General features: G+C 43.3%; 1 protein-coding gene across 7 annotated transcripts in view; it reads right to left on the reverse strand.

The window, feature by feature from the left end:
• Positions 1–17,380, reverse strand: part of HIVEP2 (HIVEP zinc finger 2) — a 238,237-nt gene extending 220,857 nt beyond the window's left edge. For 3 of the 7 annotated variants that reach the window (XM_049902448.1, XM_049902439.1, XM_049902476.1), the window contains exon 1: positions 15,612–15,812. The gene's annotated coding sequence lies outside the window, so the exon portion shown is untranslated. Of the gene's footprint in view, positions 1–14,707; positions 15,571–15,611; positions 15,813–16,402; positions 16,491–17,275 lie in introns of those variants that run through there. The other 4 variants (XM_049902484.1, XM_049902432.1, XM_049902462.1 and 1 more) reach the window with 4 other exon arrangements.
• Between the last annotated feature and the right edge of the window lie 479 nt (positions 17,381–17,859).

A 17,859-nucleotide genomic window follows, 5' to 3' on the forward strand; every position in this document is an offset into this window, starting at 1 on the left:
GGCCCTCAGCACAAATTACTACTGCCTTGGTCCCTCCAAGGTAGATAATGGTACAAAGCACAGCACCTGCAACTAAGAAGGTCCCAGAACCAACAGGTGGTTTAAGGCTACAGATAATCACTTTATTTCTGAGGATTCGTAAACAAACAACCGGAATATGATTAACCTGTTCCCCAAAGAATTAATAAATAAAAATGAAAACTACATCATATGAAGCCTAACTGAAGGAACCCAGAATGTAGAGCCCGGAGAAAAGAATACTCAAGGGGAATATGCGTGCTATCTTTAAATAACTGTAGCATTGTCATGAAAGACAGTGACTAAACGTGTGCTGAGTCGTTGCAGAGGACTCAACTGCTGATAGATTGAAAAGTCCCAGAGAGCAACAGGCCAGCCTGAGAAAGAAAGAGGTGTTTACGCAGAGACTGGATGCAGGCGGTTCTAGAGGAAAGGTTTCTCACTCAGTTGGTGGTTAAAGGATGCCTCTAAAAATCTTACTAATAATCTTACCTATGTTTCTATGAAACCCTTCACACTGCAAAGTGTCCTGTCATCATTTTACAAGTCAAAATCAATACATCAGAACCTTAGGCCTAAGCAAATTAATCAGCATAATTTAAATAATTCACTGGCAGTACTCCAAATTGTATCTGAATGACAGGAAGAAGGAAAACTTTTCACAAAATGCTAAACTAATACTGAAGATGCAGCTTGCTCAAAAACCAAGATCTGACCCATCTAGAAAAAAATCAAGGGGAAAAGGTCACACCGAAAAAGGCTACACGCTATTTGCATATTCTCAAAGACCCTCAAAATCTCAGCTCTTCACTCCTCCGTCTTCCCCCTACTTATTTTTTGGAAATGTTTACACGTCAAACATAAGAACAGTAGTATGATTTACACAACTGTGTGGCACATGTATATTTTGAGACAAAACTTAAGCCAAAACCCATTGGTTCAAAGATCATAAATGTTCAATGTACTTGCAGGCATTGTTTGCTTTTTCAGCTATGAGAAGGTTTAGTATAACCACAGCGAGCTTCAATGCCACATAAACTTTGTTATTAATTTCAAAATGTCTTTGTCTTCTCATTGCACCCCTTCCAAACCATCATCCATCAGAATGCAGGAAAATAAAGACAAATGAGCAGGACAATTTCTTCACAATTTAACTTCCTGGAGTTATCTGCTAAGACTTAAAAGTTTTCCAGATCAACTGTTAATACCCACCATGACTGTTGTCAGAATTTTTTAGGCTGAACATTAGGAAACCCTGGTGGCATAACGGTTAAGTGCTATGGCTCCTAACCAAAAGGTCAGCAGTTCAAATTCACCAGGAGCTCCTTGGAAACTCTATGGGGCAGTTCTACTCTGCCCTATAGGGTCACTATGAGTCAGAATTGACTTGACAGCAATGGCTTTGTTTTGGTTTGGTTTTAGGCTAAACATCAGCAAACTCCCACCAAACGTAGCCAAAAATCAACTGATGACTGAACAAATTTGGAGTTTGTCCATTAGAAAAATCTAATCTCCGACACTTACTGTCCAATTATTTGTTATGTTCTATACTCTCCGCTGATTCATTTTAAAAGGTCATTTAGAATATTCTTAGCCACCTGGCCCATTTTAAAAATTACACTTGATCAAATTTGGGCACCAAGTTCATCAAGAATATTACTGAGACCATTTGAAGAAGTAAGCAGAGTACAAATTCCAAAAGCAAATGTCATTGTATTCTTTTTCTTCTGGTTGAATTGAGTGTGGCTATTTCAATGTATTTTTACACAGGTGTATAAATGACCTACACAAAATTTACATCCGTCAGAGGATATTACAACAAGCTATGGAGTTGATGACCGTTGTCTTTTTGAAAAAATTACATATGCCCGTAATAAATTACATCAATAACAGGCAATTATCTCAAGAACACTCTACTTACCCTTGTCACAAATGTATTGCTGTGTATCTAATTTTTTTCAACAACTGAATTATTCTCAAAACGTACCTTTACTTCACATCCTAAAAATAGCTACTCCGATTCTCTTGTGTTCCCTGCTTTATTCCCAGGAGGTACAGCAGTGCTATAAACAATACTTCATTTTTAAAGAGGAAGAAATAATGAAATACAACAGAGATACAGCCACTTGGCCTGAACCATTTTGAAAATCAATAATAAAGCAAGCAATAAGCTAGTGGGGTCACGGTTTACAGTCTTCCCTTCTGGTGTCCTTTACAGGCTAGGCCCTAACGAGCACATTCTCACAACATGGGCAGAAAAGATATCTGAAATCCTCATTTTATCCAGAAACTCCATGTTTCTCCCAACATAAACTTTGACACATGGTGCCTGACAAGAAAATAAATCAAATGTTTATAACCCTATATTTTTCCCTTGCTTAGAGGAGTAAGGATTTCTCAAATATAAATATCAGCAGAAGAAAGAAAAATAAAGTTTTATAATTGCTCACGGGTAATTAGAAGCTGAACTGCACATGACCTATCCATAAAGTATTGGACCAGCCAGCAGAACTGTACCATGGGACACTACTACATTGCCAAGACAGATTTCATCACTAGCTTTACATGAGAGGAGGTAGACAGATTCACCCCCAGCCTCTCCTCCTTCATTTTTCTTTGCCTTCACTGGGCAAAGATATGTAATGGCCAAAAGGAATACACTCTCTCCTTTATATCTAACCCAGCTAAGAAGGCCAATCAAGAAACAACTCTTCCTCACACCCAACACCCATGAGCCACGATCACCTTCATACAGCTTTCTCTTCTCAGAACCCTGAAGAAAATATGGCCAAAGAAAACTACCCTACATGGAAGAATTCTAGTTCAACTATTAACTTCTCTACCCCACTGTAGGAAAAAATTACCTCAACATGGCTCCATCTGTTCACTTGCTGTAAAAACAAATGTTAAATGCAGAGCCCAGGAAGCCTTTGACGGTGGTGCTAAGAGGTGTTTGTGATTCTTGGGTGGACAGGCAAGAGGCAAGAAGCACTTAAGGGTGGGCAGTCTGACAGACTCTGGCTCCTGGAGCAAAGGCTAATTAGGACTTTATTCACACTGAGGACTTCCCTTATTTGGCTCTGATGACCCCCACCTTACAGTATGTCAAAATGTATTTTCTTATCACCTATAATTTTTTTTTTATACTATAAGCATCTTGAGAATTAAGACTTTACGTATTGACCAATGATCTACCGTGTGCCTATCTCCTAACTGAATTATGTAAAACTAGTACCTTTTCCAAAACTGTTTTACTATAAGTATATAATAAGCAATGTTTTCATTAGTGATAAGTCTTACAATCCTTTTTTAACTGTTATTTGAGAGACCTCCTATAAAAGTAGGGAATCCTGAAAACACTGTAAAGTGTTAGAGTGAATTTGCCATAAAATATTTCTAAATTAATCCATTAGAATATAAACTCCAGGAGGGAAGTGATTTTTTTTTTTTTTTTTAACTATTTTGTTCAAGATAAATCCCTGGAGTCTAGGACAGCACCTTGGCCAAAGCAGACACCTAATAAATATTAATAAATGAACTAATAATTTTTTTTTTTAAGTCAGCAGTTCCATGAACACTCCAGTTTTGCCTCCTAAGCAGATTTTAAGGCTCTTCAAATAAACATTAGTTCTCTGGTTTATGCAATTTGTGTAGATGCTCAGGCTGGGGTAATTTAGGTCCCAAAGTCTATTCTTAGACCCAAAACTCCCAAATGATTACCCACAGAGAGCCAAAGAATGTAGTTCACTTCATTAGTGTAGCACTGGCTGAGCTGAATGAGAAAACCCCCAAATTTCAATTGATATTTCCATGTGCTAAATGTCAAAAAACATGCGCATTCTGAAACTGTTCCTTAAACTATTTCAATCAAGAGTTTAATAAAACCTGTTTAAGAAATATTTTACTGTCACAATAATTTGAGTTCTTTGTGTTTTTCTTTTAGTCTAATCCCTTCCTAATAAAAATCATAACTACCAGATATTAAATGTTTATTGCCTACTCATTGAGATTGATACAGATATTCTCACAAAAATTTCACAATCACCCTTAAACAGGTATGATCCTGCTTCTTTTGTAACCTCAGAGAGGTGAGGCGACTTCCTGAGTTCCCCAAGCTGGTGGCAGAACTGGAATTCACCTAGTTAAGTTATATCTTACTTCAAATCTCCAGGCTCTTAACTCCTCAACTACCTTCCTACCTGACAGGGGCACATCCACATACTGCTGGGGGAACATTGTGCTAAGTGATAAAAATGGCCACTGTTTTTCTTTTTTAACTTTTGAGATAATTTTTGCTGTGAAAACAAATTCTTTCTGCTACTTGGAATGGTGAAAAGACTATGTGTTTTCATAGTCCCATAGCCCTGAGTTCAAATTCTGCTTCACCAATGACCAGCAGAGTGTTCTTGTAAAAATCATTTAACCTGAGTCTCAGTTTCCTTAAGAGTAAATATGCAGATAATAATACCGATTCTGCTCAGAGTCGTGAAGAGTAAGTAAGGTAATGTACCTTTAAGTGCCTGGTATGGAGCCTGGCACAGAGTAAGTGCTCTTTAAGCATAAATTCCCTTCCTTCTAACGGATTTGCTAAATTGGCACTGTGCTGACTTTTTTAAGTGTTTAGTTCATCCTTATACTACCATAATTACACATAATAATTACATATAATACCATAATTACATAATATAATGACATTGTATTCTCTATAGCTATAAACCACCACTCATCTATCAGTTTGTCGTATTGTAGTGGCTTGCGTGTTGCTGTGATGCTGGAAGCTATACCACTGGTAATTCAAATACCAGCAGGGTCACCTATGGTGGACAGGTTTCAGCTGAGCTTCCAGACTAAGACAGACTATGAGGAAGGAACTGATTATCTACTTCTGAAAAAAAACAGGCCAGCGAAGGCTTTGTGGATAGTAACAGAACACTGTCTGATACAGTGCCGGAAGATGAGCCCCTCAGGTTGGAAGGTATTCAAAAAAACAACTGGAGAAGAGCTGCCTCCTTAAAGCAGAGTTGACCTTAATGACAATGATGGAGTCAAGCCTTCTGGACCTTCATTTGCTGATGTGGCACAACTCAAAATGAGAAGAAACAGCTGCAAATATCCATTAGTAATTGGAATGTGTAATGTATGAAATATGATTCAAGGAAAACCGGAAGTTTTCAAAAATGAAATGGAACTCTTGAAGACCAATATCCTAGTCATTAATGAGCTGAAATGGACTGGTATTGGCCATTGTGAATCAGTCAATAACATGTACTACTATGCTGGGAATGACAAATTGAAGAATGGTGTCACATTCATCATCAAAAAGAACATTTCACAATCCATCCTTCAGTACAATGCTGTCAATAACAGGATAGCCATAAGCCTACAAGGAAGACGAGTTAATACAACTATTATTCAAATTTACACATCAACCACTAAGGCCAAAGATGAAGAAATCAAAGATTTTAACAACTTCAGCAGTCTGAAATTGATGAAAAATGTGCAATCAAGATACATTGATAATTACTGGTGATTGGAATGCCAAAGTCTGAAACAAAGAAGGATCAGTAGTTGGAAAATATGGCCTTGGTGAAAGAAATGACACTGGAGATGACATGATAGAATTTTGCAAGACCAACGACTTATTCACTGGAAATACTTTTCTTCAACAACATAAATGGCAACTGTACATGTGGACCTCCCAAGATGGAATACACAGGAATCGAATTGACTATATCTGTGGAAGAAAACAATGGATAAGCTCAATATCATCAGTTAAAACAAGGACAAGTCCTGACTGTGGAAGAGATCATCAATTACTCATATGCAAGTTCAAGTTGAAGCTGAGGAAAATTAAAAGAAGTCCACAAGAGCCAAAGTACAACCTCGTGGATATCCCACCTGAATTTAGAGACCATCTCAATAACAGATTTGACATACTGAACACTAATGACTGATGACCAGATGAGTTGTAGAATGGCATCAAGGATATCATACATGAAGAACGCAAAAGGTCATTAAAAAGGCATGAAAGAAAGAAAAAAACAAAGTAGATGTCAGAAGAGGCTCTGAAACTTGCTCTTGAAGGTAGAGTAGCTAAAGCAAAGGGAAGAAATGAAGCAAAAGAGCTTAACTGAAAATTTCAAAGGGCAGCACAAGAAGACAATGTAAAGTATTATAATGACATGTGCAAAGACCTGGAGATGGGAAACCAAGAGGGAAGAACATGCTCGCCATTTCTCAAGCTGAGAACTGCTGAAGAAAAAATTCAAGCCTTGAATTGCAATATTGAAGGATTCTATAGGGGATTCAAGCCATGGCATTTTCAATCTCCTCATATGCATGCAAAAGCTGGACAATGAATAAGAAACACCAAAGAAGAATTGATGCCTTTGAATTATGGTGTTGGTGAATAATATCGAATATGCCATTGACTGCCGGAAGAACGAACAAATCTGTCTTGGAAGAAGTACAACGGGAATGCTCCTTAGAAGTGAGGATGGCAAAACTTTGTCTCACTTACTTTGGACATGTTATCGGAAGGGACCAATCCTTGGAAAAGGACATCGTGCTTGGTCAGCAAAAAAGAGGAAGACCCTCAACAAGATGGACAGATGCAGTGGCTGCAACAATGGACTCCAACATAGCAATGATTGTGAGGATGGCACAGGACTGGGCAGTGTTTTGTTCTGCCGTACACAGCATCACTATGAGTCAAAACCGACTTGATGGCACCTAACAACATAACTGCAAAACAGAATTTATAAACTGATAGAATATGAGCTGGATAAGGCTTTAGAGCCATCTGTTCCAATCCTTTCCATTTCCAAATGAGGTCCACAGAGTTTAAATGACTTGTTTCCAAGTTTTCACAGCAAGTTCACGGCGAAGGCTGGACTAGACCTTCTGACCTCCCCACCACCACCCTCACAACACCCCAGTTTTTGCCTCACGTTACACAAGTACCACAACACATGTAATTTTCAGACAATTAAGCAGTATAAAATAACCTCAATTTAATTGCATCCAATTAACAAGCCAAATTAGCATTTCATGTGTACACTATTAAACTAGTTGTCTGGCTTCCAAAAGAAAACGCTGTTTCAAGTGACTCTAGCATTTTAGAGAACAAAGATACTTAGACAATTTAAATTACCTTGTCTATAATCTCCCTAATATGGAATTAGACATAATCCCCATTTTAAAAGAAATGCTTTCTGCAATGATCAGAATGAGAATTTAGGTGGTATTTTAGGCATCCAAATGTTAACTCTCACTGAACGCACATGATTTTCTAAGATTTGTACGTGTGTGAGTGCTGGCATAAATGTCTGTACACATGTGCATACGGACACGTATGCCTGTACAAATGTGGATGTGTCTACATTTACCTACTGTCTAGTTTCAAAAGCCCCACATTTTTTACGGGGCTTCTGAAATCAAGTGAATCTGCCACAATGCAAATGATAAGAGCTTCCCTGATCTGCTTTCTTTTTCAGAGAAAATGAAACCACCAAATAAATCTTTGCCAAAGAAAGCACTGCCATTTCAAATACACCACACTACACTGTCTGGTACAGGTAGTCCCAAACTTACGGCATATTTGAGTTATGATGAACCACACTTATGACCATATATATATATATATATATATATTTTGTACATCTTATGGTTAGTAATATGTACTACATGCAACGTTGCAGGGTACAATTTGCTGATGTTATCATTCTCCAATGTTTACTCACAGATGTTCAAAGATGAGGTTTTTACAGATTTTTACTGATAATAAAAGGCAATAATAATGAAAACAAACAAAGAGGTATTTGACTTGCGTCAGAACAAATCTACGACAGTCACCAGAACAAACCCCGTTGTAGGTCGAGGACTACCTGTATTGTCATGTTTTAGGTACATTTGTTGCTGCTGTTGTTGTCAGTAGCTGCTGTCCAGTTGTCCCAAGTCATGGCACCCCATGCACAATGTATCAATTAAAGAAAGGTACTTGAATTAACTTTTAAGGGAATTACTTATCCTTCCTTATATATCTATAACTCGTAATAGAAATATCTTGTGATTCTAGGTGTAAACATTTTTATTAATTTGTGTTCGATGGCCAACCTTCACTATTAACATTTATGAATATTTTTTGCAGTAAAACATTTTATAGTAGGTTAAAATAATCATACATAGTATTTTACATTAACATGTCATTCAAACTGACAATCATATCGGTGAGTCTAAAGTATGCCATATAAATTTGTCCATGTTTCACAAAACACTTTAATCAACCTTTCTATTTACTATTATTGGTTTTTTTGCTTTGTTTTGTTTTAAAGGTGCTTTTAAGATGCCCATTAACAGGGTGAAAAAAATTCCTATTGCCACTGCAGTAATAACAGTCTTCTCTTTTTGGACATAACAGCAGTCTACTTGCCTTCTTGTCTCCAGGGAATTCGTCCCATATGCCCTTGTAATCTTTCTAAAACACAGACTTTATAGCAACACTTTGCTGCTCCAAAACCTTAAGGGAAGTCCAGCTTTCTCAGCAGAGCTTTGTGGCCCATACAATCTGGGATCACTCTGTCTTTCCAGGCTCATCCTACTCCTGAGACTTGTCACTATCTCCTGGTATTGCCCCCATGCCCCGACCACAGATAAATAGATTACACTGAGACCCTCCATTTCCTCTATACTTAATGAAATTCTACTCCACCCTCAAAAAAACAAAAAAACCAAAGCAGCTGCCATCAAGTCGATTCCGACTCACAGCAACCTGCCAGGACAGAGTAGAACTGCCCCATAGGGTTTCCAAGGAGTGGTGGCCGATTCAAACTGCCAAACTTTTGGTTAGCAGCCAAGCTCTTAACCACTTCGCCACCAGGGCTCCACCCTCAAGGCCCAGCCCCAAAATCACCTCCTTCCACAAAGGCCCTCTCATCTTTCCGGTTGGAAATGACCAAGCCTCCATTTATATACTTTACTTTCACTTGTAAGTTTTAGTGAAATTTAGTTATAAACCACACGCTTTCTCTAGATTGTATAATTCTTGGAGTCAGGGATCCTTTTATCTTTCAGTTACTCATTCTGTACCTTAAACGGAGTAGTCATTTAATAAATAATAAAAATAAACCAGTTGCCATTTAGTCAACTCTGATTCGTGGCAACGCCACGTGTGTTAGAGTAGAACTGCGCTCCCCAGGGTTTTCGAGGGCTAATTTTTCAGAAGATCACCAGAACCTTCTCCAGAGGCGCCTCTGGGTGGACTCAAACCACCAGCCTCGGGGTTAGCAGCGAGCATGTTAACTGTTTACCCACTCGGGTACTAAAAAACCAGACTGTTACCATGGAGTCAATTCCAACTCATAGCAACCCTACAGAACAGAGTAGAACTGCCCCGTAGGGTTTCTAAGGAGCAGTTAGTGGATTCGAACTGCCTTCCTTTCGGTTAGCAGCTGAGCTCTTAACCACTCCACCACCAGGACTTCACCCCAGGACTAGCTGACTTTTATTGAACACTTCATACATACCAATACATATTGCGAATTAATTATTTTGTCTGTTCTGCACGTAAAGAAACGAAGCTCACACAGCCAGTCAGCAATCGGGCTGGAGGGCCTCACACGGTCTGACTCCAGAGCCTAAGCTCAGAACCACTACATACACAGACTCTTGTTGTTAACTTAATTGAATTTGTTACATTACGTAAAACGTAGAATGGCGCCAATTAATAAAATGATCTAGCTGACAAAAAGGAATGTGAACCCAAGATTACAGAAAGGAATGCAATTTTTCAGTAACTTCTTTTCCTATTCTTCTACATCACATGCTTTTATGTGTCACACTGACCATCAGCCACATATGGAAAGTAAAAAATCAGATCGAGATTTCTCCCAAAATCCTAATATTTGCAATCATATACAGAAATTGTCTGGGGAATTGAATGTTTCCCTCTTCCACCGCTTGTTTAAAAACATATAGATTCAGCTCATGCAGAGACGAATTGGTTACTTCACACAGTGATCTTGTAAAGGCTTCTGAATTGGTAGTTATTCATTAATTTAATCAATGGTACTGGCCAATCTAGTTAAATGGAGCCCCAAGTTTGTATTTAAAAAAAAAAAAAAAAACCTTAAATTACTTGTTCTTTAAAAAGATATCTGAAAATAATAACCTATATCTGAGTCCCCAAAACTAAAGTCAGCATACACAAAGCCACAAAAATTTTCCAGGGGGTCAGGGACCATTGATATGACAGCATTGTGACATGTTGTGCACGAGCCTCCTCCAACTTCTAGACCCTGCTCCCACAATTCCCTCTCCAATGATCAGTCTCTGAGATGCCCTGATTTGCTAAGAGAAGTCTCCTTTACTCTCAAGAGCATCCTGGTTTGGACCATCAGTGATGTGGTCAGTCTGCCCTTAAGGCCCTGCCCACAGGTCTGGCCTCACCTTGTTTCACTTCTCTCTGGTTCTCTGACCTCCAGCCCCACTCACTGGCTTGCTTTCAACTCCTGGAAACATGGTACCATCTCCAGTCTCAGGATATTTGACTGTTTCCTTTTTATTTAACACTCTTGCTCTTCCCACCCACCTATCCATCCTTCAGTCTCTTCACCCCTAGGGTCAGGCCCCCCGATACATACTCTCTTGTTTCTTCTTGTTAGCTCTTGTCAGCCCCCACTCGAGGCAACCCGCTGCACAATGGGATTGGACCTTTGTGATTCAAAGGGTTCTCACTAATTTTCTTAAGTAGATCACCAGGCCTTTCTTCCTAGTCTATCTTAGTTTGGAAGCTCTGCTAAAACCTGTTCAACATCACAGCAACACTGACAGATGAATGGTGGCTGTGTGAGATGCAGCAACAGGGAATCAAACCTAAGTCTCCCACATTGAAGGCAAGAATTCTACCACTGAACCACCGCTACCCTCATAACAAATGTGGTGTTACAGAAACTGTTCCACCATGTGATTAATATCTGTCCAACCCCACTTAAATATAAACTCCTTTTCTGGTCTGGGTTATAACACCCCTGATGTCAAGCACAAGACCTGACACATAGTAACTACTTCTTGAATGAACGGATGAATGAATTGTATCAATGAAATACCTGTCATAGTACTCTAAAGAGAGGACTAAGATTATATGCGAGTAACAAGTCAAAAATGCTAGCCCTGGGTTCTTCCTGGTCTTAAATACAACCACCCTGTGACCCTGAAGTGACAGGCCAGGCTTGAAGGAAAACAGATTACACCTGCTTTCTGCCCCGAATTGCCCTCAGACACACAAACATCCTTTTTACCTCTTGTATCCAAAGTACTAAGCTCTACATATTTGTCTAAATAGTTAGACCCCAAGTTGTAAGCTAACAAGAAATCCAAAGTTATGGACACTTCATAAAACAGATCACATGTCATAGCTAATGTCTCAAACTATGGGTAGTGGAGTACAGGGTAAGATTAGCACATATCTGGCCCAGAACAACAGCAACCCAAATATCAGGTAGTTCTGATTCTATTCTAAGTGCAGCTGTGAAGCTAATAGAGGTCTGTGCCTATCTTAATGCTGGAACCCATAGTCCATCTCAGAGAAGCAAAGATTGTACAGACCAAGAAAGCTAAATTAGAAGATTCTGAAGTTGGACCATAAGAGAGAAAACGCTGAGCTATTTTCCCATATTACTCAGAACGATTTCACAGCTACAGATACTGATTTACAACCTCTTTTTTGTTGTTGTTGTTAGCTTTGTCATAAGTAGCATATAGGAAGCAATGATTTTGATTGCAAAATGTGATCAAATATTAGGGACAAGTAGAAAATAATGCTACTTCTCATCTAATTCCCTTCAAATAAACACAATTCAATTTTCATGAGGTCTCCCCCCATATTTCTTCACATCTGTGTTCACCTATCGCTTCCAACAGTGTGAAACCCGCAGGCTTTGTCAAACAGCCCTCACTTGAATATTACCATAAAATGAAACAAACAAACAAAAAACCATTGCCATGGAGTTGGTTCCAACTCATAGCAACCCCTATAGGACAGAGCAGAACTGCCCCACAGGGTTTCCAAGGAGCTCCTGGTAGATTCAAACTGCCAACCTTTCGGTTAGCAGCCAAACTCTTAACTACTATGCCACCAGGGTTCCCAAATAGCCTTACTCAATTTTAACCAAGGGTCTGCCTAGGTGGTTAAAGGAAACATATATACTCTGGAAGGTTTGAAGTTCCTTGTGAAACCTGAAGTCCACTAGGTTAAGTTAGCAAACCTCCTCTGTTTTTACTTTTTTAACATCATTTTAAAAATTGCAATACTCTTTTGCCAAGTTTTACCCAATAAATTCATGAACTAGAAGCTTATCACTGAATTTTCAGGTGGAGATTTAAATGATCAACCATTTCTCCACCCACAAGACGAATGCATAGACCAACAGAATTTCTACTGACGCTGTGTATCAAAATGTGAAGTGTTATTTACTGTGAACAAACTTAGATTAGTGGCCTGTTTGATCCCCAGCCACAGGTTTGTTGATCTTCCCTTATTATATCAGGTATTATTAAATTATTTTACATTCTAATGGATTACACTTTGATTCATGCCAAATAACATTTTTTTTAAAACTGTTTTTGCTACATACAGACTTTCAAATTAATTTCGGCTAATTCCAGATGGTAACTCAAACATCTAAAACCAATACAAATAAAGTGCTTGTGATTTGTTGTTGCTGCTGCTGAATTAAGACCTTTTTTTTTAATGGCAGATTTTTAAACAAGATTCTTCATTTTAAACTGAATCAGGATAAATGATTGAACCTAGTTTTCTGAATAGTAACAAAGCGCTAAAGGCGCAAGCATACACACGTAGCCTTATTCCACCGGGAATGCCGGCATACATGTTGTCCTGTTTTGTTTTCATAGTAACAAGGTTTACAAACACACCTCATGTAAAAGGAAACTGATCAATCAAGAGACTCTGTTGGCTAATCTTTCAGTGTAGTCAAACAACAGGATTTTGTTATGTGGTAATGTATACATAGCAAATGCACTTTCATATTCTATTTAAATAGAAATATACTTTACCAAAGATCTCCACAAGGATCTAATCAGTTAAATTTAAAAGTCTGAATACCATCAATATACTAACTACCATTCCCAAAGTTGTCCCCAAATCAATCTCACATCAGTTTAATCTTAAATATCCTCTTATAAATATAAGCAGTTTCTAATAAAACCAACCACATGAAATACAATCACTATAACAGAAATATAGTGGCCTATATTAGCTAATTTTCCGTTTTATACCTCGTTCAAAAGAAGAAACTGTCTCAATTTTCAGAAGATCCACCATTGCAGTATCACAATTTTCTGCAAACAAGAAATAAGCTGTATAGCTCAAACCTAGTGGTCAAAAGGAATTATGACACCTAAAGCACACTATTATTATGTGGATATTCCTAAATACCTTTCACTTCAAAATAAAAATGCACAAATTCTCAGCTGGTACCATGACTTCTTAGTGTTTAACCGGAATTTTCTCATAAGAATGAAAACGATATCCACTTTACTCACATGGAGGGCATTTCTGTTTTGATAAACTATTTGGCATATATCCTAAAATTAAACCTAATCTATTCATCATGCGATCTACTTGGTTAAAATCCTGGCACTCTTATAAAGTGAAAAAGCGATCAGGCATTTGAAAATTCACACACACACATATACATCTACATATATGCATACATACGTATACATATGCAAATATTTAAAATAACTTGGTTTCCTCAAGGACAAAAAGCACCGATTATTATTATATCATTGAAAGAAATGTTTCTAATAAAGTTAAATGGACTTTTCCTAGGATGACAAATCACTGCAAATTTAATTAAAATGGATCTTATTAATATTTCAAGTAATTACTGGGCTTGATTATGCACTACAAAAGAAACAACTGTACTGAAGAGAAAAATCAAAAGCCCTTGACTAGGGCTCTGAGTATGCCAAACACAGTTCTCTTGCGAATTATTGAGGTCTAGCTTTTTTTTTTTTTTGAGCCTTTGTTGGGGGGGGTGGAGAGGAGTGCCAATATTTATTTGGAGGTAAATTGAGTTATTTTTAAAATGGCAGAAAAGGAAAGAGAAAAAGCCGTTCAAATTTTCCATTATAATGAAAGTACCGGAAACAAGTCTTTTAATGTTCGTTTTAGGCCTAAATAACTGTGCAGAGAATATGGCTTTTGCAATGTCAGTTGCACACAGTTTCCTGTGTGAATTGTAAGCCATTACAGGTGTCCTAAGGCCTTCAGTGAAACCTATAATCAGGGGCTTCCTCTGGTCCCCTCGGAGCCATCCCACTACCCCCAGCTCCCGCACATATTAGTGCCGGTCTGCTCCAAGTATCTGAATTAAGGACCCTACCTCTTCTCCGCACTCGGGCGGTTAAAGTACCCACTTTGCCTCCGCTTAGCAAGTCAAAGCGTTCCCATTAGAGAGGACTAGGTCCTGCAGCCCTTTTTAGTTAGATACTTTTAAGTCAGGGAGGAGAGTGAGGAGACGCTTGAAGAAAACCCTCCTTCCCCTCCTCCCTCCCCTTCCCCCTCCTCCTTCCCTCCAGCCCGCCTCCCCCCCCCCCACCCCCGGCAGCCAAGTCCCTAAAGGACAACACCCATGGACACTTCTTGACCTTCCGCCCCCCTTACCCAGTGTGGGCTTGGAGGGCTGGGGTCGCATTTTCTCCTGTCCTCTGCTGCACTGGATGTGTTATGTAAGAGGGACAGAACGCGGGAGGCACACGCGTATAAAACGCACCCATCTGCGATAACAGCTGGGGTGGCAGAGCTGAATTGGAGTCTCCCCCACCAAGTACGACAGACACCACACACATACATCACCCCCCCCCAACACACACACACACACACACACACACATACACAGAGAACAGTGTTTTCCTGTCTCACCCCTATCGGTCAAAGACGCATAGAATGGAAAGGCGGGGGGAGGGGGAGTAAAGGGAGGTGAGCGAGGAGGAGGAGCAGCGGCGGCACATCTGCTTTGATAGCAGCCGGCAGAGCCGCCGCGGCAGAGAGCCCCTCGTTAACCCCCTTCCTGTGGCTGCACCACGTCATGGAACATTCCCGGAACGGGCCAACGTTCCACCCACTTCAGGGAACAGGCATAAAGGCGCAAACCCAGCTCCCCACAGCGCACAGCCCAAACACACATGTCCCTCCCGGTACCCGGCCAGACGCACAGACAAACATGCATGCAAAACCGCCCCCACCCGCCTCCACGCGCCCCCGTCCAGCCTGCGGCGGCGGGAGCCGCGCTGAGGCCGCTGCACCCGCAAAGGCGAAGGCGCCTCCGCTGAACCTTCCATCGAAACAGTCCCCTCCTTCCTCGCTTCCTTCCTTCCTTCTCGTCTGCCTGCCTGCCTTCCTTCCTTTCTTCCTTCCTTCCTCAGGAGCAGAACGAAGTCACTGAAATGCCCACAGTCCGCGCCTGCCCCGCGCTCGCTCGGCCGCAGCCCGGCAGCCCGGCACCCGCGCCTCCCGGCCGTCCTCCCGCGCCGCCCCCGGCCCGCGTCGCGGCCCCCTCCCCCGCTACCTGACAACGGGCCGCCGGCGGCCGCGGCAGCCGCAGCGGTGGCGGGCCGTGCGCGCCGGTGCACGTCCCTCATTAGTACCCAGGCACATTCCTGCCTCCAGCGCTCCCGCGCGCCCCCTCCCCCCAGGACATTACGCAAAGCAGCCTCCCCTCATCTGCATAGCGCCTCAGCCAGGGTATTCCCCACATTGCCCAACGCGCTGCCCCTCCGATCCTCACCCCTAGGAAGGGGCTGGGGGCGCGCGCCCGGCGGGGATGAAGCGCGGCGGCGGAGATTCCAGTGTAAAGTGAAACAAGCTAATAATGCTCGGGAGGGCAGGAAAAACAGCACCAAGGCCACTTACCGAGCCGAGGAGGAACCTAGATTCCCGCCGCTCTGCTCCCAAATGGTTCACCCCGCACGCACCCCAAGGCTTCACCCAGCATCCCAGAGTAAAGACGTGGAGGAATATTGCTAACGAGCCCGGAGACCCTCCAAGTTGCTCCCCGCTCCTGGGAGCGTCAACGTCCAAGATACAACTTGGCAAATACTTGTGCCACAGTCACCGAGGATGTTTTTTGGAGACCCTCTTCTGGGCTAGAGACAGCGCTAGCCGGCGCCCGCTCTCCGCCTCTCCACCCCCTCACCTCCAACCCACCTCCCGCCGGCCGCCTTCCTCAGGGCCGCGCGACCCTCGGGTGGCTGTCAGCTCCCGGTCGCCGCCGGGTGACAGGGACGGGAGGAGGGCGCGACGCAGCGGGCAGAGCCCGAGCGGGCGAGGGGGATCCTCGCAGCCGCGGCGGCCGCTCACCTGGAAAGTCACCGTTGAGGAGGAGGAGGACGAAAAAGAGGAGGGAGAGGAGGAGGGAGAGGAAACCCCCCTGGTGCCCTTGTTCTCGCTGCCGCGGCGGCCGCTCCTCGCCCAGGCTGAGCGTGTCTGGTGGGGGGTGTCTGGTAGCATTTCCTTAAGGACAGAGGGAGGGAGGGCGGGCGGGGAGGGAGGGAAGCGATCCCGACCGCCAGCCCAGGCTCCTCTTTCCTTTATTTATTTTTCTGACACTGTACGGAGAGGGACCCAGGGCAGGGGCTGCCGGCTCGGGAGGGCGCCGCGAGGCCCGAGCCGCAGTTGGCTGCGTGCGGAGCCGCAGCGGCCGCTCCCCGCCCGGCTGTGGACGCCGGGGTTATTCCTGGCAGCGCCTCCCTGCACAGAAGTTACTAGGGGGAGGGGAGGCGAGGGAGGAGGAAGAGGGAGCGACTCAGCCAGCGACGTCATCGGATCCCCCAGCGCGTCCCAGGGAGGGAGGCTGAACCAGAAAAACCAGTCTGGAGCCGGCGAGCAAGCGAGGGATGTGCTGCGCGCTGGGCTACGGGGGAGGGAGGCGGTCGCGAGGGCTGGGCCCGGCGGGGAGATCGCGGCCGCGCTCCGCTCGCTGCAAACCGGGAACTCCCTGGAGAGCCGGTCTCTGCTTGTCAAGCAAAACTTGGGCGTCTCCAGGAGCCTGAGAATTTCCTTTAAGGATGTGGAAACCTCCTTTCCTCCCCCTCCCCCCATTTTCCCCATTTCCCACCCAGTCTTCCCTGCTTTCCTGGCAAATGGAATTATATGACAGTCAGGATTGTCATTATGATTTTGGCCGTGTACTCCTGGTCCCTTTTCTCCCCCCTCGCCCCCGCCTCTACTCACGATCAGGTTATCAGTCAATAAAAACAACATCAGACCGTAGCACCTGGCTGCGCTGCAGGAGCCTTGCAGAGTGTTTACTAGCACTTTCCAGCAGGGCGAGCGGAAGCGCGAACTTTCCACGCGCTCGAAATGCCCCAGTTGCCTTCCCTGGGATCCCTCGCCGGCCCCCAGGGCGCACCCAGCCGAGGCAGCGCGGCCCGCCCTCGCCGGGTATTCAAATGGTTTGAGCAGCAGTGCGGGGAGCAGCTGCCGGTTTCCTGGTGGGCCGCGCTGGGATTTGGGTGCGGGCGGCGCAAGACAAGCCGCGACCCCCAGCCTGCGTGCGTCCCTCTCCTCGGAAGGGACAGGAGGCAAAGCATACTCAGGCCAGGGAGAGCGGGGCCGGGGGGCGGGGGAATCCCAGGCGAGTGGCAGCCGGGGCTCTTGGCTTCCTCCCCGGCCCGGAGATACCCGGGGGACACCGGGGCTCCCTTCGGCCGTTACACGGCATGTGTGGACTCTTGCACCCTTGGGGGAGGCTCTAGAGGAGGCTGCAGCAGCCGAGAGCGGCTGGCGGTTGTCGGACCGGTGCCCGGAGCGCCTCC

The sequence above is a fragment of the Elephas maximus genome, chromosome 1, assembly GCF_024166365.1.
Source record: "Elephas maximus indicus isolate mEleMax1 chromosome 1, mEleMax1 primary haplotype, whole genome shotgun sequence".
Lineage (NCBI taxonomy): Eukaryota > Metazoa > Chordata > Mammalia > Proboscidea > Elephantidae > Elephas > Elephas maximus.